Source organism: Choloepus didactylus, chromosome 2, assembly GCF_015220235.1.
Source record: "Choloepus didactylus isolate mChoDid1 chromosome 2, mChoDid1.pri, whole genome shotgun sequence".
Taxonomy (NCBI): domain Eukaryota; kingdom Metazoa; phylum Chordata; class Mammalia; order Pilosa; family Megalonychidae; genus Choloepus; species Choloepus didactylus.
The window spans coordinates 242418520-242442833 of NC_051308.1; the positions used below are offsets into that span (position 1 = coordinate 242418520).

At 42.8% G+C, this 24314-nt stretch overlaps 1 protein-coding gene and 1 long non-coding RNA gene across 6 annotated transcripts in view; one reads left to right on the top strand and one right to left on the bottom strand.

The window, feature by feature from the left end:
• The window catches only part of CAMTA1 (calmodulin binding transcription activator 1), a 955716-nt gene that overhangs the window by 397136 nt on the left and 534266 nt on the right, over nucleotides 1-24314 (bottom strand). The window lies entirely within an intron of this gene.
• Nucleotides 124-4392, top strand: LOC119528024. The gene is made up of 2 exons (XR_005215538.1): nucleotides 124-176; nucleotides 3986-4392. It is a non-coding gene; the product is annotated as an uncharacterized LOC119528024 (long non-coding RNA).

Genomic DNA, 24314 nt, shown 5'->3' on the forward strand with positions numbered 1-24314 from the left:
GGGAAAATGGCGGCCTCCCGAATGCCGCGGAGAAGGCGGGTCGTGTAGACTCGAGCTCGGTCCTCTCTCCAGCTCGGGCCATGGATCCAGGACCTGGGGTGACCGCCCCATTCCAACTGGAGGAGATGCCACCTCCTCCCAACAACGACGGACAAAGGCCTTAAGGGGCCTGGAAGGTGAGCCGAGCCCTGGACGGCCACGGGTGGAACGGTTAGCGGCCGTAGGGCGGTTAGTCTTTGTTCTACCAGACCTTGCTTGACATTGAAAGAAATGGTAGACTAACCTGCGACATCTGTCCAATAAGAAGTGCCCACCACCTTTTGGGAAGATTACTGGCCATTTATGGAAGAAGGCCTGTGTATATAATATGAAAAAGCTGCTCTCAAATTGCCCCCCAACCTTTTTAAAGAAAACTTTCGCCACATCTAGGCTTTCTAGATGTCAAGAGGTTGCCGACTTATGATAAGAATTAGAAAATCACGTGTCTTCTAATGCCGATTTGTTAGGGGGAAAAAAAATCTTAGAAAATGTCTTCTGGAAATGACTTTGAAATGGAATTTAGACTGCCTCTGGAAGCAACATCAGGAGAGACACACATCCACGCTTGTTCTGTAGGTTGGAGGCCGAGAAGCAGAAGGCTAAGAGGAGGAAGAGGTTCTATGCCAGACTGGTCATATTTAGAAGATATTTTCATATTATAACTATTATTTTGTGTGTGCAATTTATTCTTCACTACTGTATATATAATTGACAATGCTAAGTACGTTTTGAAATATCTCCTCTTCCTAAATGTTCTGAAGTGCCTGACATATGTTAAAAGTAGAGGTAGCAGAATAACACGTTTTGTAATTATCTTTTTGTTAAAATTCATATGAAATATTGTGGGGTTTTTTGGAATGGCCAAACCACCTCTGTAAGTTCACATTTTGTACACTGGTTTGGGGGAGGAGGGAGAAGGAAGTGCAAAGGGTTCTATGCCAGTGTGTTTACAATGAGACAAGATTAACCACTGTCCCTATATTTGTGCATTTGGTTTTACTTTGCTATGTATATAGATATATAATGGATGCACATGTCCTAATTTGCATCTAGTCTTCTAGATGTTAAGAGGTTGCCAGTGTATGACAAAAATAGAGTTAGTAAACTAGTACATCTTGTACATCTTGTGTTAAAATTCCTAAGAAAGATTATCTTCTGAAATTTTGAGCAGTATAGCCCCTGGGGTTGGTGGAGGAAGTATAAAAGGGAAGGGTTCTAGAGTAGAATGTGCATATTTAGAAGACACTTTCTGATTAACTGTTGTTGTATGTGTGCAGTTTATTCAAGACTGTTCTGTATATAGTGGACAAATTAAGTCATTATTTGAAACATCTAGTCTGTCTAGATGTTTAGAAGTGCCCAACGTATGCTAAAAGTAGAAGTAGTAAAATATTACTTTGTAAATACTGTTTTGCTCACATTCATAGGAAATAGTATCTTTTGGAAATGAGAATGTTAAAACTATCTCTGTGAACAGCATACAACTGTCTGTATGCTCATTTAGTGGTTTGGAGGAGGTGGGAGGGAAGCAATAGCAAAAGGTAATATGCTAGTGTGTTCAGACAAAACTTTTTCTGTATGTCCTGTGTAGTTTATTTGGCTGTATATAATGGACAAATGAGTCCTAATTTTGCAGCATCTAGTCTGTAGATGTTAAAAGAGGTTGTCAGTGTATGACAAAGTAGTCATTAATATTAGCATGTTTTCTATACTCTTGTGTTGAAATTTATTGGAAAGCTTGTCTTCTGTAAATGACTTTTGGGTATGAATTTGTTCAACTGCCTCAAAGCATTACACTTGCCTGTACTTGTCTGCTGAACTGGTGGTGGAGAAAAGGAAGTCAGGAGGCTATGGTTGGAGACCAAGATGGTCATGTTTAGGCGATACCTCAGATTATAACCATTGTTATATGTGTATGGTTTTATTTAACAATACTATATATGCAGTGAACAAGTAAATTTTTATTTGAAATAGCTAGTCTTTTTAAATGTTTAGAAGTACCTGATGTGTTTAAAAATAGAGGTAGTAGGGTAACACTGTAAATAGCTCTTAAAAATTGATGAGAAATACTGTCTTTGGGAATGGAATTGTAAAACCACCTCTGAACATTGTACTTGTTCCTTGGTTTGAGGGAGGTGGGAGGGAAGAAATTGAAAACAGTGTTTTGCTAGTGTGTACAAGAACATTTCTGATCATCCATTGCCCTGTATGTTATGTGCATTCATTTAACTTTGCCGTGTTGTATATATTGTGTATATACTGGACAAATGAGTCCTAATTTTATAATATCTAGTCTCTAGATATTAAAGAGGTTGCCAATGTATGACAAAAGTAGAGTTAGTAAACTAACACATTTTGTACACTTTGTGTTAAAATTCCTAGAAAGGTTGTCTTCTGAAAATGACTTTTGGAAATGAAATTATAAAATTCCATCTAAGTGACACATGTGCCTGTAACTCATCCACTGGGTTTGTGGTGGAAAAGGAATCAGGAGAAATGAAGGGCTGTAGACCAGAGTGTTTCTATTTAGAAGACACTTTCAGATTTAACAATTGTTACATGTGTGTGTAATTTATTGAACACTACTGGGTATATAGTGGACAAATTTAAGTCCTTATTTGAAACATCTAGTCTTTCTAGATGTTTAGAAGTGCACAAAGTATGTTAAAAGTAGAGGTAGTAAAATAACACATTTTGTCGATATTGTTTTGTTAAAAGTCATATGAAATATTTTTTGGAGACGGAATGGTCAAACCACCTTCAGAGCAGTACACATGCTGTTTGTGCTGTTTCAGGGAGGAGGGAGAAGGACGTGCCAAGGGCCCTATGCCAGTAAGTCTGTAGTTGGGCAAGATAAACCATTATCCTATGTGTCTGCATTTTGTTTTACTTCACTGTGTATACAGTGTATATAGTGGACAAACGAGTCCTAATTTTTTATCATCTAGTCTTTCTAGACCAGTGTATGACAGAAGTTGAGTTAGTAAACTAATACATTTTGTACATTGTGTGTTAAAATTTATAGGGAAGACTCTGTTTTGAAAACGACAGAATTTTACTTGTGGAAGCAAAATCGTTTAAAAAACAAAACAAAACAAAACAAACCTTCTAAGCACTGCAGATGCAACCACTGGGTTAATAGAGGTGAGAAGGGGAAGGGTTCTAGGCCAGAATGTTCCTATTTAGAAGACATTTTCAGATTATATCCTTTGTTACATATGTATGGTTTATTCAAAGCTACTATGTATATCGTGGACAAATTTAACTCCTTATTTGAAACATCTAGTTTTTCTAGATGCTTAGAGATATACAACATATGTTAAAGTACAGAGTGTAAAATAACACTAAATATTTTTTCTGTTAATACAGAGGAATGGCTGCATTTGGGGAATGGCACTGTTGAACTAGATGTCTTGGAGCGGTGTGCTGAGGGGGCGAGGGGAGTAGGGAAGGAACAGCAAAGGGAAGGGTTCTTTGCCTGCGAGTTGTTAGACAAGTTCAGATTGTTTGACCATTGTTCTGTATAGGCATTTTAGTTATTGCTGTGTATTAAAGGACAAGTCCTAATGTCCAAAGTATACTAAAAATAGAAGTAGAAAGATAATCCCTATAAAATGTCCTTGTGTTAGTTTAAAGGAAGGCCTGTCTTCTGGGAGCAACTTTGCTAATCCACCTGTTGGAGCCAGATGCATTTCTGTACTTAGTCATTGAAATAGTGGAAGAGGAAGAAGAGGAAGGGCTCTTAGCTAGTATCTCTATATCTAGAAGATAGTTTTAGATTATAACTATAGTTCTATGTGCATTTTTTTGTAAAATACCTGTGTTTATTGCAGATAAGATTCATTATTTCACATTATCTAAGCTTTTTAGATTTCTTGAGGTGACAATGTATGATAAAAAGTAGAGTAGTGAATTAACGAATTTATAAATATCTTTTTGTTGATAGAAAAGAAGCATCTTGGACATGGAATTGTTAAACGACCTCTGAGCAGTTGGCATCAGAACTTGTTCATTCGGTTGGCTGCAGAGGGGTGGAAGAAGGTGCGGGGGAGGGATGTATGCAACTGTGTTCATATTTCCATTTTGATGTAACCATTGTACTTGGGCATCTCTTGGCTGTGCCACAGGAAAACACTGCTAAAATAATTCAGTGGAAACATAACCTTGCTATTTCAATATAGATCTGACAATGAATTCTCTTTCATGAATTATACTTATTGTATTCTTGCTTTATGTCTATTAAGGGAATGAAGGATTTGTAACTCTGCCAATATCTATAGAGGCCTGTTGCATTTTTGTCTTTTATGAAATTTTTGTCCCCAGGAAAGGCAGAAATACATTTTGCCCCCCTGACTGAGTTGGTGTCATGTATTCTTGGTTATCCCAATATGCATAGCCTGGGGATTCTGAATTGGTAAATATTCATGAAAAAGCATGATACACATAAAAATGTATGCTCAGTTGTATGTATACACATAAAGCACCTAGGATATGTCAACCTATAAACTGCTTGTGATTCTGGATGAAAAAAAAAAAAAAAAAAAAAAAAAATGCACAATCCCTTGCCCAGTCTCCAGACCTGAGTCAGGTTTTAGAATTGAAACTCTAAGAGGTGACCAGTTTCCCAAGGTAAAGGACCTTGCAACTACACAGCAAGTCTACCCTGTGAAGATCTCCCCCAGTCCTTACCTGGATATCCATGCCCTGGAGAATACCCAGATATTTCAAGGACTGCTGGAAACAGGGTCTCAGTTGATATTCATACTCAGATACCCTAAGTATCATCGTAGTCCCCCTGTAAGAAGGGGGGCTCAGTAATCAATGGAATCTTGCCCAAGTCCACTTACAGTGAATCCACCCCCAGCCCCATACTTGAATGTATTATTGGGATTAACATACTCAGCAATTGGCACAACCCCACATCAGGTCCTTGGTCTGGAGGTAAGAGTTATCAGAGATCAGAGGGGGAAAGGCCAAGTTTCTGAAACTACTTCCCCTCACACTTGCTAAGACAGCAAAAGAAAACAACACCACATCCTGGGGAATGGGTGGGGGGGTGGCAATGAGCGCCAGTCACAAAGACCTACAGGAGGCAGGGCTGGTGAGCCGCACCATATCTTCACTTAATGCACCAGTAACACCTGCAGAAACCGGATGGATCCCCAAAGAAGACTGTAGACCACTGAGTCGTAGCCCTGATTGATCACAGCCTCCTGCCAGGAGTGGTGTCTTTCCTAGAGAAGATGACTATGATCTCAGAGGCATGGCACAGGGCCACTGATGGGCTGACTGTGCTTGTTTATGTTTCAATCAGAAAGGATCAGGAAAAGTTTACATTCACATGGAACACTGTTCATTTACAGCAAACAAACTAACAAAAACTCCAAGCAAAGTGGGAATAGAAGGGAACCCCTTCAATCTGATAACAAAAGCATACTGAAATCCTAGAGCAAATATAATAATTATTGGTGAATTGTCAAAAGCTTCCCTCCTGAATCAGGAACAAGACACAGGTGCCTGCTTTCACGATTTCTATTCAATATTGTACTGGTTGCCCCAGCCAGAATAATAAGGGAAAGAAAAAAAAAAAAAAAAACCCAAAGGTATAAGGGTCAGAAGGGAAGGTTTAAAACTTTCAGATGACATGATTGTGTATGTAGAAAATACAAAAGAGTCAACCAAAAAGCTGTTAGAATTAGCAGATAATTTTAGCAAGGATCCTAGATACAAGGTCAATATTCAAAAATGAATGTGTTTCTCTATATTAGCAGCCATAGAATACAAAGAGAAATTTTTGAAAGATAAGATTTATGTAGCATCAAAAATATCAACGCCCTAAAAATAAATCTAATAAGAGATGCACAAGACTTTATACTTCGATTTAAGCTCAGTGAGGGCAAGGAGCCTGTTTTGTTCACTGTTGAATCCCCAGCATTTGGAACATGCCTGGTCTATGATAGGTGCTCAGGAAGTATTTGCTGAATGGATGAATTAATGGATATTTGTGGCTATTGTGTTTTCCCTCTTTACTATCTTCCTTCAGATCTCTGTATCAAAGTCACTTCCTCAGAGAAACCTTCCTTCACCCCCGAACCAGCTCAGCTCCCCATGTTCTCATAACTTCTCCTTGGAAGGACTCACCACAGTTTTCCTTCAGTAATTTAATCCGTACCTGATGGCTCAGCGTGGACCTTCCTCACTAGAACATAGACCCCATGATCTACCTAGTATAAGGAGGTACCCTTAAAATAATTTTTGACCGACTGAATGAATCAATGCTGCCTCCGATTCAATATGGCTTTTGAGGCTTTTCAGCTGCCTGTTTCCATTCTTCCAACATGCATGCCTTCGTGCTGCCTTCCTGTTTTCCTAATTTTCCCTACCTGGTGCATCTTCACCAGTCACGAGTCATTCACTCATTCATTCATTCATTCATCAAATATATTCTGAGGCACCTGTGTGTTTTAGCTGTGCTATAATCAGGGGATACGGTAGTAAATAAGTCATATTACACCCAAGAGCTGGCTTTTTTTTGGAAGTGCGTGGCCTGCTGCACGACAGTGAAAAATATCTGCTTGTCTGGCTGCAGAGAAGGGTTCTTCCTTTTTACATTTTATGCAACCTCCAAAAATAGCTGAGGAAAAACATTCGTCCTCTCCTAATTGTCACATCTAATAATCCTCTCACATGGAATTCCAATTTGGTAGCTCTTTCGGCTGAGTAGTCATCTAAGGACATCCCATTAATACAGTCAGAGCTCGTATTAGTTGTGATTCATTTAATACCAAAATGTAGGAGAAAAATATCAATAATACTTATCTCTGGTCACATTACATTTTTCTTTAGCCAAGGTAAGTGTCTCTCGCAAATATCCCCCCAAATGCCTGTGAAACTCACTGCCCTCACCACCACCACCCTGTCTTAAGTTGCCCAATATTTCATTTCATTTGGGGTACCCCAGTTGGCATGTCAGAAAAAGCTCCCAGTCAACTTGTCACAGACCAAGTACACGAGCCCCAGTGAAGCCCTTCCTGACTGATGCAGTATGTAAAATTCAGGAGAACCACACATACCGCTTGGCACTGCATCTGGGCCTCCCTGTGTTCATGGATCTAGCAATGCAGTGCAATTTCTGCTTTAGTTGGAGGAACAGGGGTCTGTTCTCAGAGCAGCAGTAAATTCTGAGCGGGGGGGGGGGGGTTCTCCCCAAGATGCCACAGAACACTGGTCTCTGACATTAACTTTGTAATAAGATCTTTTTTGTTTTCCTTGCAAGTATTCTAGCTCCACACGCCTGGCATCTCCCCCAGGGCATCCCACTGGCGTGTTACCACCCTGTAATAGGCAGGTGGCACTTTAGCCATCAGGACTTGGTAGTGGGAAAGGCCTCTGTGAGCAAAGCTTTCATGTCTCCCCAGGACTTTAAAAGGATTAAGAAATGCATCCACGACAGGGCAGGGACAGAGAAATATCCATAGTACTTAGCTTTGGTCACATTACATTTTTCCGTAACCAAGATAAGTGACTTGTAAGCATCTCCCAAAATGGTTATGAAACTCACACCCTTTGCCCTCATGTTAAATTGCCTAGTTTAGTGTTCCATTTGGGGTCTACCAGTTGACCACCCAGGAGGGGCTCTCAACCAGCATGTCAGGAACTGAGAATGGGCTCAGGTAAGATGACTGAAATAAGGAGAGTCATACAACTCAGCTGCTTTAAGGCCTTGGCCATCTCCTGAATCAAAAGTGTTTGAAAGGATCCAAGCACAATTAGGAGAGTTCCAGCAAAAAGCTGTTTCCAGCTCATTTTAAAACTCCTTCAATTGGGCATTCTACTTTGATAGGAACATGATAAAACCTTTAACTGTCTACTACAGGTCAGGTAGTGTTCTAAGTGTACGTTCATTAATTTATTTAATCCTCTTAGTGACACTACCATTATCCCATTTTGAAGATGAGGGAACTGAGTACAGAGAGGGTAAATAACTACCTTGAGGTCACACAGACAGATCTCAAGTTATTCATTCTCTCAACAAACACTTACTAAGCAGCTACAAGGTTCTAGGCCCCAGGCTCAGCGATGGAGAGAGAAGAGGATTGGCAGCTCTGAGGTCAGCTTTCAGAGGGCCTGCCTCCTCCTTGGAAACCTGCCTTGGCCTCCTTTCTATTCTCCTAGGCCTGTTGTCACCGCTTTCCCAATCCTTGGCCTTCCTTCGCTGTGCCTACTGCACCTTGGCAAAGGAGCCCCTTCCTTTCTCACAGGATGGGTCCCCGGGAGGGGAGGAAAGGCAGGGCTGAGCTCCCATGGAAGGAGGCCTGCTCAATTCCAGGATGTCAGGGTGTGTAGCTTGGCCAGACAGAGCCTCTCATGAAGCTGGCCCCACAAAGCAGCCAAATGAAAAAAAAAAAAAAAAAGAGAGAGAGAGAGAATACTTTCCCTCTTCCCAGCCTTCCACAGGCTGCTTCCCCCTCACTGGTTTGGAGGTAACACTTGCTCATCCTTGAGTCTCAGCTCAAAAGCCACCTCCTCTGAGAAGTTCTCCTGATTTTCTCAGGCAGCCTTAGAGCACCTTCCGCCCATATTTTCCCAGCACAGACTCTTTCTTTACTGTATTTATTTAAAGGGCAGTTAGTTATCTGTCTGCATCCTCCCCAACTGTGAGTTCCTTGGAAACACCTTTCCATTTCTACTCTTCCAACATATGTGACTTCATGCTGCACACCTTTCATTTCTGCATCCTCCAGCCTAGCAGAGGCCTGGCAAATAAAGGCCTGTGACTAAACCAGTGAACAGACGTATCATTAACACTAGAAGCAGTAGGAAGGCATCTAGTTAGTGCTCTATAAATGGTATAAGTAATAATAACAGAATAACAATGATAGTTAAACTTACTGAGTTCTTGCTGCATCACACATTATACTAAGTACTTCATATGTGTGAGCTACTTTAATCTTTAAAGCATCCTAAAAGGCAGAACATCCACATTGGACAGGTGAGTCATCAAGGCTCAGAAAAGCTAAGTGAGTTGTCCAAGTTGACACAGTTAGTAAGTGACAGGATTCAAAACCTGGTCTGGCTGCTTCCGTAGCCCTTTCCTGAACCACTGAAATGATCAACACAGGGGAAAGAAGTGGAGAAAGCAACCACCCTTCTCCTTAGTCTCTGGGACTCAAATCCTTTGGATAGAAAAGAAGACACTGACCCAAGATCTGCCTCCCCCACACATGGGCCCAACCCAAGCCTTATGCTTCATACCCCAAAGATAGTCTTGAGCTGACAACCAAGAAGACATGTCTGCAGCTCCAAGACCCACATGCCCCCTCTCTGGCTGCCCTGATTCCCAGGGTGTGTGGGTGGATTCCACGTGAACCCCAGTCCCTCCACTGCTCCAGAAGTCAACAGCTGCCAATTGCTTTCCAGAGGAAGGAGCAATGAAATCGAACCTGGAACATGCTCTCATTCACAGCCTGTGCTCTCTGACACTCACCACTGACCCTCAGGCCCCAAACCCCTCCAACATTCTCATTCCTCATCTGTCTTTCTCAGAAAGTAATCGTTCTTGTCAATGTCTCAAGGTCACATCTGCCCTCCAGCCACAGAGATTCTCAGGATGATTAAAGCTTCAGGGTTCTTTCTGGGACTTGGAAGGAAGGTTAGGTTCCCTGAGGGTCAGAAGCTGTTACCGTCAGATTTCAAATGTACAGCAAAGTACTTTAGGCCTCCAGGGGCGCCCCTGAAGCTGAGCATCCCAAAGTACAATTGGTGTTGGGAGCAATCATATCCCATAGGGGGAAATTTACAATTGTCAGAAATGTGAAAGATGAGTCAACAGCACGTGGCATCAGCTCCCTAAACTGTGAAACCTAAGCCACGATTCCACTTGCTATAGGCTGGAGCACAAAGCTCAGTGCTCTCTCTTCCTCTGTTTCTTTTCTCTCTCATCACAGCCTATTCCCTCGTTTGGTTTAGAATTATTGGGAGTCATCCTGTAGGAGACACCTGGTTCCACGAGTGAAAGAAGCCTTCCCTGGAAAATTGTGGTTGAGGACCACGGACAGCTCCGTGAACACACTTCATCCGTGCGCAGAATCAAGCCCCTCTGAGAGCAAATCAGCACGAACTATAAACCGACCCCCGACCCCCCATCCTCAAGGATACAACCTGGGAGCATCGAGTCCTAGGGCCCCGGTTCAAGGTCACTCCCAGATGCCCCTTACTGTCTGGCACTAGGAGCTATGAGTCTTGGACGCAGATACAGGATTTTATCCACCTGGGACCTCGGACAGCCATCGTCTCAAGCTGACAGGCTGAGCGGGAGCTGAGGCTGGGGGCTGTCTTCTGTCGAAGGGCTCTGCCTTTGAGTACTTGCACAGCTGTTGTATGTGTGGAGAAAAACAGATTTGTGGGGCTCTGGACTACAGACTAGCACCAAGTGATAAAAATAACTAGAAGGCAGAGTCCGCGGCTGCATGAGAAGTTGCTCATAACTCATTCCCCTAGAATGTTTACCTCCGGAGGGAATGCGTTTCCAGCCCTTGCAACGGTTTCAATATGTGGCAGGGCACTGCCTCTCAGCATTACTGAGCTTGGCTGCCTGGCCTGCTTTGAGTGGGAGTTTAGATTCCTGATGCAAAAATGCCTTTGAAAATGTGATCCTTTAATTTAGCGGCTCTTTGGTGCTTCCAATGGTTCCCTCTGCCTCATTTAACCCTCGGCCCTGCTTGCTAACCGCCTGCGCGAGGATGCCTGCTAGCAGCTGCAGCTAAGCGTCCCACCTTCCCAGCCTGTCTTTCTGCTTTTTCACGAATACTTTCTCCTCGCGTACTTCTTTCCTAGGACTCTGGCTTAAACTTATTTAAAAAAATACGAGGACATCTAAGATTCTTGAGGGCAGTGTCTCAAAATTTATAAATAAGCCTACCCCAATTCTGCTTTTAATATGGTGAAGTAAATATGATACTGCCCTTTCTCCAGTAAGAAATCACCTCCCATCGCTAAGGAGAACAAGAGAGACGCAAACTCAGGGTTTGAAGACAGCTCTGATCCCTTATAACAGTGTCTGAAGAGGGGCTGGCCAATGAGATAAAGGTTCTGGGAAGATGTCTGAGGAGGATTTCTACCACTGCAGAGCTCAGGGAAAGCCAGCAGGGCATGGTTCAGCAAAGCAAGAGTTTATGCCTTGAGGCATAAATCCTACGATCTTCTGGTGGGAACAACAGAAACAAGATTCCTCGGCTGCCTGAGGAAAACTGTTGGAGTCCCAGGCCGGTCCAGAGAGAACAGAACAGCCGCCCGTGAAAGACGGTCAGAGAGGAGGTGTGGACAGGGAGGCCGAGTCTGCAGCCACATGGCTGCTGATTGCCGTTGGCTGGGGGGAGGTAAAGACTCAAAAACAGTCACCACAGCTCTGTGTCGTGAGGGACTTGTGATTGGGACAAAATTCCTGCTAACCAGAAACACTGCCCTGGGTGATCCCTTTAGGAAAGTCCTACAAATAGTAGATCCAGAAAAAAAGGCACTTTATTCAAAGACTAATGATAATGGAAAGTAACCAAAATCCAATGACTACCAAAATACAGGGAAAAGGTAAGAAAAAAATAGAAATAAATGAAGACTACGCCATTCAAAATTATTGACCAAATAGCACCATGAATTAAAAAAAATGAAGGGAACAAATGCCTCTTTGAAACAAAAACTAAAAGCAGAGATACAAAAGCTCAGGAAAAGTCAGTAGAGCATCAAAGGGGAATAAAATGTGAGTTAGCAGAGCTCAGGAAAGAAGTGGAAGGAAAACAAAATAAAGCCATCAAAGACAGGAAGGCCATATTGGAAACAGAACAAACAGTACTAAAAAAGCAGTCAGGGACACGGAAGAGAACATTGGGAAAATGAGCAAAATTAAGTGGAAATTGTTCTGGTTCTGGGCAACATAGGTTATGCACACTGAACGATGCAATAAATCCTAGACAGACACTCAGAGGAGCACTGTGGGGCTCCAAAAAGTAAAATGTAGCAGGTAGATTGGGCAAGAAGAGCTGAAGTAAGTACCACTGAGGCAGGAGTGGTTCTCCCATTTTTTCCTTCAGCATCTCCCAGCCTGGGCTCAAGGCAGCCCCAAACTGGGAGTGAGGCACCAGGGTGTTGAAGGAAAGAGTTCCACGGTAAGCCCTCCAGTTGTGGCTCAAGGAACAAAAAAGGGGGACCCTTATCACTCAGAGAGAGTGAAGGGACCCCCTCCCCCATTATTCTTCATTCCTCTTTTCTCTTTTCCTTCCCAGCCCAGTGCCCAGGCAATCCTGTGGTGGTGACGGCAGTGTCTGTGCTGGCCCAGAGGCACTGAAAACCATGCAGGGGAAGCTTTATCACCAGTGGGAGGACTGCAATCCCAAGAGGGTGAGACAAGGCCCTGCTGCTTTTTTCTCTCTCGATCCCACCGCTGCTTGGCTCTGGATTTGGGCATGGTCTCAGGAACAGCATAATAGAGCAACGGAAGTAGAGTCCCAGCTTTCTGGGCAGAGGACTGAAAAGGAGCAACCTGGGAAGATGGTGGAGAGAGAACGCCGTGAAGTTGTTGATGGACTCTGGGCTCACTCCTGAGCTGCATAAGATTGACTCTGAACCTAAACAGCACACTAAAGCCTCTGAGAAACAAACTGTGGGACTGAATGTCACCAATGTCCTGGATTGGCTACTGGGTGGTGCAAATACAGGGCAGCTCCTGATAGCACGCACTACAAAGGTGGTGAAAATGGAGCTAACGTTGAAATCGCAATCCACAGAAAGCTGGTTGGCACTTGCAGACTAAACCCAGTCGGATCATTGCCGACCAAAGCAAAAATATCAACAGTCTCCCTAGGATTTAAACAAGTCCCAGAAATGTAATATTCAAAATACAGAATATACAACCCCAAATTGCTTGACCTACCAGGAAAATTTTGACTTGTATGGGAAAAGACACACAGATGGTGGAATTCTTTGATAAAGACTTAAAAGCAGCTATTATAAAAACGCTCCAAGAATGGAGAATGATCTCAAAACAAATGGAAAGAGAGAAAGCTTTAGAAAATAAAGAATATACAGAACCAAAGAGATTTTTTTAATCTGAAAAAAATACAATAACTAAAATAAAAAAAAAACTCACTGAGTGGGCTCAATAGCAAAATGGAGATAAGAGAGAAAAGAGTTAGTAAACTTGAATATAGATTAATAGAAATTATCCAATGTGTACAACAGAGAGAAAAAGAAGATTAAAAATGAACAGAACCTTAGAGACCTATAGGACAATACCAAAAATTGAACATTTGTGTCATTGGAGTCTCTGAAGGAGATTAGAAAGACTGTGCTGCAGAAAAAAATATTTGAAGAAATAACAACTAAAAAATCCCCAAATTTGAGGAAAGACATAAAACAAGCAGTTAAGCAACTCCAAACAGGATAAATCCCACCCCCCACCCCCCAAAAAAATTCCATGGCCAGATACACTATAATCAAACTGCCAAAAACTAAAAACAAGGTGAAAATCCTAAAAGCAGTCAAAGAAAAATGTCACCTTATAATAGGACAAGGACAAGCTGTAGTTCTTGAGTCAAATCTGGCCCACTATCTGTTTTTATAAATAAGGGTTTTAGTGGAACATTCCTCTGTGTCTTATCTTTGACTGCTTACCAATACAATGGAATAGTTAAGTAGCTATGGCACAGATTGTATGACCCACAAAGCCAAAAATACTTACCCATCTGGCCCTCTACGGGAAAAGTTTGCTAACCCTTGTTGCAGGGGAGCAATTATTTGAATCAATATCTCATCAGATACTGCATCAGAAAGCATGGAGGCCAGAAAGGAGTGAAACAACATGTTTAAGAGATGAAAGAAAGAACTGTCAACCCAGGATTTTATAGCTAGCAAAAATATCTTTCAGGAATTAATTAAAGTGAAATAAAGGCAGTATCAGAGGAAGAAAAAACAAGAGAATTAGTTGCCAGCAGACTTGCTCTATAAATTCTTGAAAGAAGTTCTTCACAGAGAAGGGAAATGATGCCAGAAAGAAATTTGGAACATCAGGAATGAAGGAAAAGTAACAGAAACAGTAAACATCTGGGTAGACTTTTCTCATCCTGAGTCCCTTAAAATACTTTGATTGGCAGCAAGAAAGTATAACACTCTCTGATGGGATTTTCAGTGTATGTTGATGTAATATATAAAACAACTAAAATATAAGGGGATATGAATAAAGGGACTATACAGTGGTAAGATTTCTACATTCCGCTTATGTGTAAAATATTAAGTATAATTTGAAAAATAAAAAATGTGTATTGTAACCTATAGAGCAGGGAGTAAAAAGACATAAATATGTATATTAAAAAACATTAGAAAATTAAAATGGAATACTAAAGAAATGTTCAAATAACATAAAAAGGTAGAAAAGGGGGAAACAGGAACAACAACAGAGGAAATGAACAGAAAGCAAATAATAAAACATATCAATAATTATTACATTAAATATAAATCATCTAAATGAACTAATCAAAAGACAGGGATTGTCAGAATGAATTATAAAAAATATGACACAACCATATGCTGTTTATGAGAATATGTGAAATAGTCACCAAGAGAGACCATATAGCAGGTCATCAAACTAACTTAAAAATTTTTTAAAGAAGTGAAATCATTCAAAATATGTTCCCTTATAATAATGGAATTAAAGTATAAATCAGTAATAGAAAATTCATGGCATTAAATGCTTATATCAGGAAAAAAGAAAGGTCTCAATTCAATAACATAAATGTTCACCTTAAAAGACTAGAAAAATAAGAGCAAAATAAAACCAAAGAAGCCCAAAGAAGGAAATAGTAAAGATAATAGTAGAAATCAATGAAACTGAAACAGAAAAAAATTGAGAAAATCAAGGAGAGTAAAAGCTGGCTCATTGAAAATATAAATGAAACAAATAATAATCTCTAGCAAGACTGACAAAGACAAAAGTAAGGCAAAAATTACCAATGTCAGGAATGATAAACAAGATCTCACTACAGACCCCAGACACTAAAAAGATAATAAGAGACTCAAATTAACAACTCTATGTAACTAAATTCAACAACTTAGATGAAATGAACCAATTCCTTGAAAACCACAAATTATCAGAACTCACTCAAGACAAAATAGACAACCTGAATAGCTCTACAACTATTCAAGAAATTTAATTAGTAGTTTAAAGCCTTCTGAAAAAGAAACCTCTGAGTCCAGAGGGTTTCACTGGTGAATTCTACCAAGAATTTAAAGAAGAAATAATACCATTTCTATACAGATTCTTCCAGAAAGAAGAGGAAGGGCTACTTCCAAAATCATTTTATCAGACCAGCATTATCTTGATAGCAAAACCAGATAAAAATAGTATGACAACAAAATTACAGATTTGTACCCCTCAGGAACATAGTTGCAAAAATCGTCAGAAGAATATTGGCAAATCAAATTCAGCAATATATGAAATGAATAATATACCATGACCAAATGGATTTTATCCTGGGAATGCAAAACTAGTTCAATATCCAGAAATCAATGATGCAATCTACCATATTAACAATCTAAAGAAAAAACACATAATCATATTAATTGATGCAGAAAAGCATTTGACAAAATTCAAAAGCCATCAATTTTGAAAAAAAAAAAAGTCTTGGCAAACTAGGAAAATAAAGGACTTCCTCAACCTGATGGAGGGAAGCTACCCACAAAACCTACAAGCAACATAATACTTAATAATGAAATATTGAGAAAGGCAAGGATGTTCACTCTCACCACTCTTTTTCAACATTGTATGGAAGTCCTAGCCAATGCAATAAAGCAAGAAAAAAGAATAAAAGTCATGGCATATAAATTGGAAAGGAAGAATTAAAACTGTTGCTTTTTGCAGACAACATGATTGTCTACATAAAAGATCCCCAGAAATCTACAAAAACCTCAAAAACACTTGTAGAACACAGGTGAGTTTAGCAAGGTCACAGGATATAAGGTCAACACATTAAAATCAACTGTTTTCCTATATACTAGCAGTTTTAAAACCAAAAATTAAAAAAAATATATATATACCAGTTATAATAGCTCAAAAATTTGAATTACTTAGGTATAAATCTAAGAAATTATGTACAGGATCTGTATGCTAAAAACTATAAAATGCTGATGAATGAAACCAAAGAAGACCTAATAAATGGAGAACTATACCAGGATTATAGGCTAGAATACTGAATATTATAAAGTTTTCATTCTTCCCAAAGTAATCTATAAATTTAATGTAATAACAATAAAAATCCCAGCAGGATTTTTTGTAAATATAGACAAGATGATTCAAAGATTTATATCAATAGCAAAGTAATTAGAATAGTCAAAACAATTTCAGTAAAGAAAAATAAAGTTGGAGAAATTACACTACTAGATTTTAAGACTTACTGTAAAACAACAGTAATCAAGATGGTGTGGCATTGGTGAAGTAATAGAGACACAGATCAATGGAATGGAATAAAGATTCCAGAAATAGATCCAACAAATCTGGCCAATTGGTTTTTGACAAAGGTGCAAAATGGTAACATGGTGGCCTCTGGGAAGATCTAATTGATGGAGACGAGGTGGATGGGAGGGATGCTTTTCCCTGTATACCTTTATCTACCTTTTGAATTCTTCATCACGTCTATTTATGATTCCTTCAAATTTTGTGCAATGTATAGTATAAAAGCACACAATTTTAAAAATATATGTTCACATAAACCACTTCTAGTAATTTATCCTAAGAAAATATTTCAATTCACAAAAACATAGGTACATTAAAAGGATGTTTGAGGATGTAGGGACATAAAAAAAATTTAACAATGTTACTATCCTATATAGGTCAATACAGTAGACTGGCAGGCAGCCGTTAAAATGAATTCATTTTAATTGACATAAAATAATGCCCATGAGGCAGTGCCGGTTGAAAATGTTGCCTAAAGCCCCATTTTATGAAATTGTGTGTGTGTGTGTGTGTGTGTGTGTGTATGTACATTGGATTTGTGGGTAACTTCTACTCTCTATACATTTTTATTTTGTTTGAATTTTTGCAATAGATTACTTTTGTAATGTTTGATATAAAAATAAAGATAATTAAGATATTTCCATTTTGGAAAAAATACAAACACTCTTTAATTTAAACCTTGAAATGCCAAAGGCCATGTTCTTTAACAAGGAAGAGAGTACTCAAGCCACAATCTCAGCCACCAATTTTAGGCAGAAGACAGGGAGAAAAAACTTAATAATAATGATGGTTATAATAGTAATATTTACCGAGTGCTTAGTTTGTGCCAGGCTCCCTCTAAATGCTTTCCGTGTAATAACTCACATGGCACTCCCAGCACCACTCAAAGGGAGGCAGTGGTCCTGCTCTCTCCTACAGATGAGGACGCTGAGACACGGAGAGGTTACAGATTTGTTCAAGGGCATCCTAGCATCCCACAGAACCCCAGTGCATTTCCCTTCTGACCCTCATCACCGCATCGTGCTGTCATTACTTGCAAGTTGGTCCATCTCCCCGAACGGCCCAGCACAGGTCTGCAACATGGTGCATGCTATTGAGTCCACATCTACTGAACACACATGAATGATCAAACCAGTGAGAAGGCACCAACTGGGGAAGCCCCCATATGGGAAGGGCTCCCCTCAATAGGGAGAACCCTCCTGAGTGACCCACTCTTGGGGTGAGAAGCATGATCAGAGTCTAAGAAACAGATGAAGTCCCCCAACTCCTTCTGATTTATAGCATGTGCATGCAGAATTACAAATCTTACAACTACAGATATTATAGGTGCATATTTCATGACACTCAGCATTGCATATTTATAATTTAGTAGTGTGTAAAAATTTATAAAGGCACAAGTGGTTGGTTAATGACAGCCTCTGTGGCAGCCCATATTTAGTGGATTTTTCATGTCACAGAAAACAGGCCTGCAACAGAATGCCACATGCATAAAGCAGGTGATGAAGACAGGGGATTTATGGCAAAACCACCCCTAGCCCTGCAAAGCCCCGTGAGGCCGAATGCAGGAGCGGTCGAGAAGCATCTCCCGATAAGCTGGGTGCAAATGCACCCACTGCCAACCGGGCTTCAGGGAGAAAAGCTTTCTGATGGAGGATGATTAAGGCAAGAGAACCCCAAGAGAATGCAGTCAATGCTATTGCTGTATTAACGAATGCATAATTTTCTCTCGGGGAAGGAAAAAACAAACATCCCCTGCCTTTCCGAAAGCAGGTGCTAAAATAGCTGCCTCTCAAGGACCGGAGTCCTAATCGAGTTTTTATTCACCAGTGACTGTCGATGAGCCAAAGCAGGTCCTGGAAGTTTACCCCTGAAGCCATGGCTGGCCTCACAACTCATCAGCTCCAGGCGCTGCCTGACACCGGGCTGGGCCCAGGGGCCCGGGAGAGCCTGCAGCACCGTAACGAGCTCGGAACAGCTTTGCTCCACGTCGGGCTGCGAAGCACAGGCCGCCGGGCTGCAGGAGAGGAGGGCTTGCCAGGCCCAGTGGTTCCCTCCTGCCCTTGAATAGGTGGACCAGAGACACCGGTAGCTTTGCAGCAGTCCTCCCAGGAAGGGATGGTCTGTCCCACTCTCCAAAGAGAAGCGAGTTTATTTCTGTCTGATCATACAATGGGAAGAGGTGAGGGGGTGTCCTTGTCAAATCTCGGTGGACAAGGTGTTGCCAGATTACACATAAGCCACCCTCAGGGGGCAGGCCGAGCTCCTGTAGGCTCCGAGTGATTCTCCCTGGCCCTACAGTTACCAACAAGGGCTGGGGACAATGAAATCCGCATATACTCCCCAAACACAAAGTCAAAGAATTTAATAAACATAGTCATCTATTTTCACTTAGTACAACAATTAAAGCAGATCCATATTTTTAAACTATTACCCTGAACACGTCCAACTGCACTACAAATCAAAAAAGAATAACTAAAACCTACACTTCTCGCAGTACCACAGAGTAAGGCAATTATGAGACATGTCTAATGAGCAATTTATGTAATTTAAAAAGTCAGACCCATAATGCAAAGACACTTTAAATGATTTACTGCCGAGTGACCTGGCATACTTTGACCCTGGGTTTGGACTCTGCCTGCTGTGACTCCTTTGTCACCCTCTCCCCATATTTCTGGGCTACAGGATAATAGCTATGGAAGATTCTCCGCATAAACTCAGGCTGTGACTCATATTTAGAAAGTGCATTTAATACCAACTTGCATAAAGGATGGTGGGTAATTGCTGCTAGAAGCCAATGTGCATGCTGTATCTCATCTATGATATGCAATTTAGAAGCTATATTCTAGTAAGAGAATTTTATGACTTGCTGTCATGACAAATAAAAGTTTATGGCATAATGGAATTAATATTTACTTTGAGTGCAACACATAGACTATTCAAATAAAGTTGCTCTGGAATCACTTTAAAGCAGGAGAGTTTGCAAATGCCGCAGACTGACAGCTAAACTCAAGTTCGCCTTCCTCTCATTGCCCTCCAGTTACTTAACAACCTGTCAATTTTCTCCTTCAATCAATTTTGATGCAATTTTTTAAAACAATTACTCTAGTTAAAAATGCTGACGTTAGATGAGACGTGTTAAATGTGGAAAGTATCTGCTGAGCTGGGCAGCGTGAGCAGGGCATGGATGGGACGGGAGAAGAGAAAGAAATGTGGAGGGAGACGTTGGAGGGCTGGCGGGAGTCAGCCTTGGATGAAGGAAAGGAATGTTTTCCGAGTCCCTCCACTGCAGCTGTTTTCTGAAGGGCATTTGTGATTCATCGGACATTCAATCTGTTGCTTTAACATGAAGGAAATATTTTCAAAAGAATGCTATCTCAAATCTAAATTACATACTGGCCGCTTGGTTCTAAAACAAATATACAGCCAGCAATTTCCTTACTTTATTCTAAATTAGAATTTACTTAAAGAGCAGGGAGCACCTGATCTTCAATGAATCATAATCACAGCCAGACTTACTGTAAAGCTAATTGAGTCTAAGCTTTGGAGCCTCTCGCATGGCACAGGCCCCTTCCAAGACCCCAGGCCTAGTTGTGTACTCATCATTCTGCATTCTTGCCTCTTAGAGAGGGCCCCCAGACTGTACTGGAGGCAGGTCCCACAGAATGGGGATTTGCCCCTGATCAGAAGCAAGCTTCTATTTCAAAACAAAACAAATCAACGAGAGGGGCTTGAAGTCCTGTCCCAGGGGCTTTAAGTCCTGCTTAGGTGGTACCGTCTCTCGGCCGGGGTGTGTGCCTGGGTGGTGTTTGGGGTGATGCTGGCTGAGGCGACCCAGGAGCAGCCAGAGCTGGAGACGGCAGCTACATCTGACGGTTCCAGGAGGCCGAGACACGACGGCCCGTTCTGGCTCAGGAGAGCCGCTGGCTCGGGGCAGAGCTGGGAGCCCTCCAAGTCTTAGTCACGCCGAGGATGAGGCAAATTGCCCAGACTATAAACAAGGGGGAGAGTTCTGGAGAAAGGCTGGATTAGCAGGTGGGTCGGCCTCCATCCGCCCTGAGTTTGCACCGAGTCCCCTGCAGGGTTGTCACAAGGAAGAGTGATGGCCACCGTTGCTGCCTGCAGGTCAGAGGTGAAGCCACTGCTCGGGGGCTGAGATGAGTTGTACAATATTTTTAGATTTACAAAGTGCCTTTTGTATAAACCAATCGAGCTGTTGCTTCAGATGTGGCTTTACCAGAAAGAAGTGATACCTTCTCAGTGGGACGTGCTGGTTGGGGTATCTGGGCTTGCACTTCTGGCCCATACTTCCCTTCACAGAAATTTCAGAGATTTTAGAGGCCCAGAGTGGGGATCGGGTCAGTGGAGGGGGCAGAACTCCAGCTCAGGACACCTGATCCACTTGACCCCTGGGGAAAGCAAGTAGTTGCTTAGCTCGTTGCTCGTGAAGAAATACAGTTGAGTGCAGAGCCCCTGTGTCTTGTTGGCGTGGTGGAGAGCGGAGGGGCAGGCGAGATGCTGGCTGCTCAGTGCTGCAGGCTCGGGGCTGGGATGGCCATCTCAGAGCATCCGGGAGAGAATTCCCTATCTCAGTGAGATGGAACTGGGTGCATTAGCGGGAGGAAGACTGGGGGCGGGACACTGCCTGCCTGTCTTGGAAACTTAATACAAGTTTACTGGATAAATCATTCAGTAAGTATCTATTACAGAATGTTTTGATAAGTAAATAAACGTTTCCTCCAGATGGAAGTGATGAAATTCTAATGTACAACAGACTTTGGTGACTCAGGGCCATTTGGGAACAAAACTCTAGAATTCCCCTGTACCAAGTGGTAGGAATCCCAAGCCGGTAGTTGGGGGAATGCACGTGTGTGGAGAGAATCCCAGGAGAGAGGGTTACCTGCTTTGGGTCAGAGAGGGCTAAGGGCTCTGTTTCCATTCATATTAGCGAGAAGATAATCATCACACCCCAGAGCAGGACACGCATTCTGGGGGACCCAGGAGGGCCTGGGCAGGACCTGCCAGGGGCTTTTCTGGAGCAGAGACGTATCTTTGACACAAGGGAGATGGGGAGCTACCTGCACCCACGCACCTTGGGGAGCCCATGCATCTCCGGGGAAGGCTAAGGGAAGAACTCTGTCCCCCCAACTGCTCCCACATGTCCTGCGGCGTGTTCCCCGGTTCTTGGCCCTGCATTGCTCCTTTGGGGGGGTCTACCCTCACTAAGCCTTGGAGCTCTTTTTCCAGGGGCTTCCTGCTGAGTCTTCCCGGGAATGCTTCCCTGGGCGTCCCCGGCAGATTCCAGCCTCACAGCGGCCTCTGTTCATTTCAGATTAACAATTGTCTGACTTGATTTCGTTTCAACCCAAAGGACTGCGCCGTATCACACTACAAACATGAACAAAACTGTCACTGATAAGGATGATGATGTGGTACAGGGAACAGGAAGAAAGGGTGAAAATTAAATCAGAGGGACTCTCCTTCCAGCCAAGATGAAGTTGCTGGAATTGGACTTGTCCTCCTGCCCTAAACGACTTTAAAATGAGACAAAAATATCTCAGGCTACTGTTTGCAGGCACTGAACGACAGACACGGGAAAGAAAGCACACATGTGAGCCCCACGTTTGACGCAGCGTTCCGGACCACTGCACGGGGAGGTGGGGCCCAAGCCGAGCACGGGCATGCGCTGACTGGAGAAGGCAAAGGTCACGTCTGGGGCTGCTGAGGAGGCCAGGACTTGCAGGGCAAGCCTCTGCAGATAAGGGAGCTGTGCAGAAGGTGCCAGAAGTCTGCTCGGAGGTTCCCTGCAGGTACTTGGCTGTGGACAGAGCTGCACATAGCGAGACTTTGTAGCTGCTTTGGGGCTGACAGCCACTCAGCCACGCTGGACACGGGGCAGGGCAGGGGGACCTCTGAATTCTGGTCCAGCCAGACTGGGGAACCCTCGTGGGCCACAACCGGGACTAAGGACAAACCCGAAAGAGGCCAGACACTAAACCCAAGCCTGAACCGACTGAGAGGATGTGCCCCGTAATTTACCGACCTGCCAGAACAAAAGCCAGCACCTCTATGGAAAACAACAGAATCTTGACACCCTGCAACAGAACTCAAGACAGTGTGGTACTGGTGAAAGGACAGACATCTAGATCAATGGGAGAAAATAGAGTCCAGAGAAAGAACCGCATACAGACAGTCAATTGATGTGCCAAGGCAAGTCGATAGGGAAAAGACTGTCTTTTCGAAAAAAGGGGCTGGAACGGCCATATATCCATCCGGGAAAATAATGAAACTGCTTCACACCGGATCAGGAAATTAATTTGGGATCTAATACAGACCATATGCATTTTTTTGTTATTTTGAAAAATCAGGATCATTCTGAATATACGGTTTTGCAACTTTCTTTTTCCATTAAACGTTGACTCCTCTGTCCCTCTCTCAGCCTTCCTCTCTGCAGATGCATGACACAGCTAACCACGCCCCCATCCTGAAAGCCCCTTTTTACTTGGCTTCTAGGACACCATGCCCTCTCGCGTCCTGCCTCAGGGGCCCCCTGCCTCCATTTCCTCTGCTGGCTCCCGTTTTGTTCCAGATTGCAGAATGTGGGGGGTATCGTGGGGCCTCAGTCCTTGGCCCTTTTCTCTCCTTTGCACCCCGTCCCTCGGTGAGCATCCATGGCCAAGGCCTGCCAAGTCTTCACGTCTGGTCCTAACTGCTCAGCTGCGCTCCAGACCTGTGTATACAACAGCCCACCCAGAGTCTGCACTCGGACGTCACAGTTAACCTGCCCAAAATGCAAAACCTCTCAGCATTCTCCCCCAAACCTGCTCCTCCCTGATAATTCTCTAATTCTGGTGATGGCATCACCATTCTCCCAGTTTCTTCAGCCCCAAACCTAGGAATCCTCTTCGATTTCTCCCTTTTCCTCACCCACACATCCAGGTTATCAACAAGTCCCAGCAGCATCTTCAAAATACACCAAGTCTGCTCACTTCTCACGGCCTCCTCTGCTGCTAAAGTAACCTGAGCCGCCATCTTTTCTTGCCTGGATCTTGTCAGCAGACAACGTATGAGACTAAAAGGCAGGAATAATAAGGCATAATGAGGTTTTTGGGAGCCCAGAGGCTACAGCCAAGCAGCTTGGGGTCAAACTCTGTCCCTGCCACTCTGTTGCATAACCTTGGGGAAACTACTTCATCTCTCAGTGCCTCAGTTTCCCCCTATAATGTAGGGTTCACAACAGCACTTCACTCAGAATAAGACTTACAAATGTTGTGAGTTAAGGGTCTAAGGAAGCTCGCGCTCACTCAGCTCTTCTCGCTTGCTTGCTCCGATTACGCACGCTATCGTGCTGTGGATGTGCCACGGAGAGCCCACATGGCATGAAGCTGAGGGTGAGGCCCTGAACCTGCCCACAGTGGCGTGAGGGGCCAGGAAGCAGGGCCAGCCCCCGGGAGCCCTGAGAGGACCACGGGCTGGCAGCACCAGGACCGCAGCCTGCGAGAGACCCTGAGCTGGAGGGCCCAGCCGAGCTGGGAGGGATCCCCAACCCCCAGGAAACTGAGATCATAAACGCATGAGTTTTCAGCTGCTGTTTGGGGTAATTTGTTCCACAGAGATAGACAACTTTCTTTATGGCATCATCGGAGATTGTATTTGTTCACTGTTAGTTGCCCCTGCTGCAAGGGAAGCTAACGAAGGTGCAGATATTGTCTGTTTTGTTCGCTTTTGGATCCCCAGGAACTAGAGCAGTGCCATGGCAAGCACTTAATAAATATTTGTT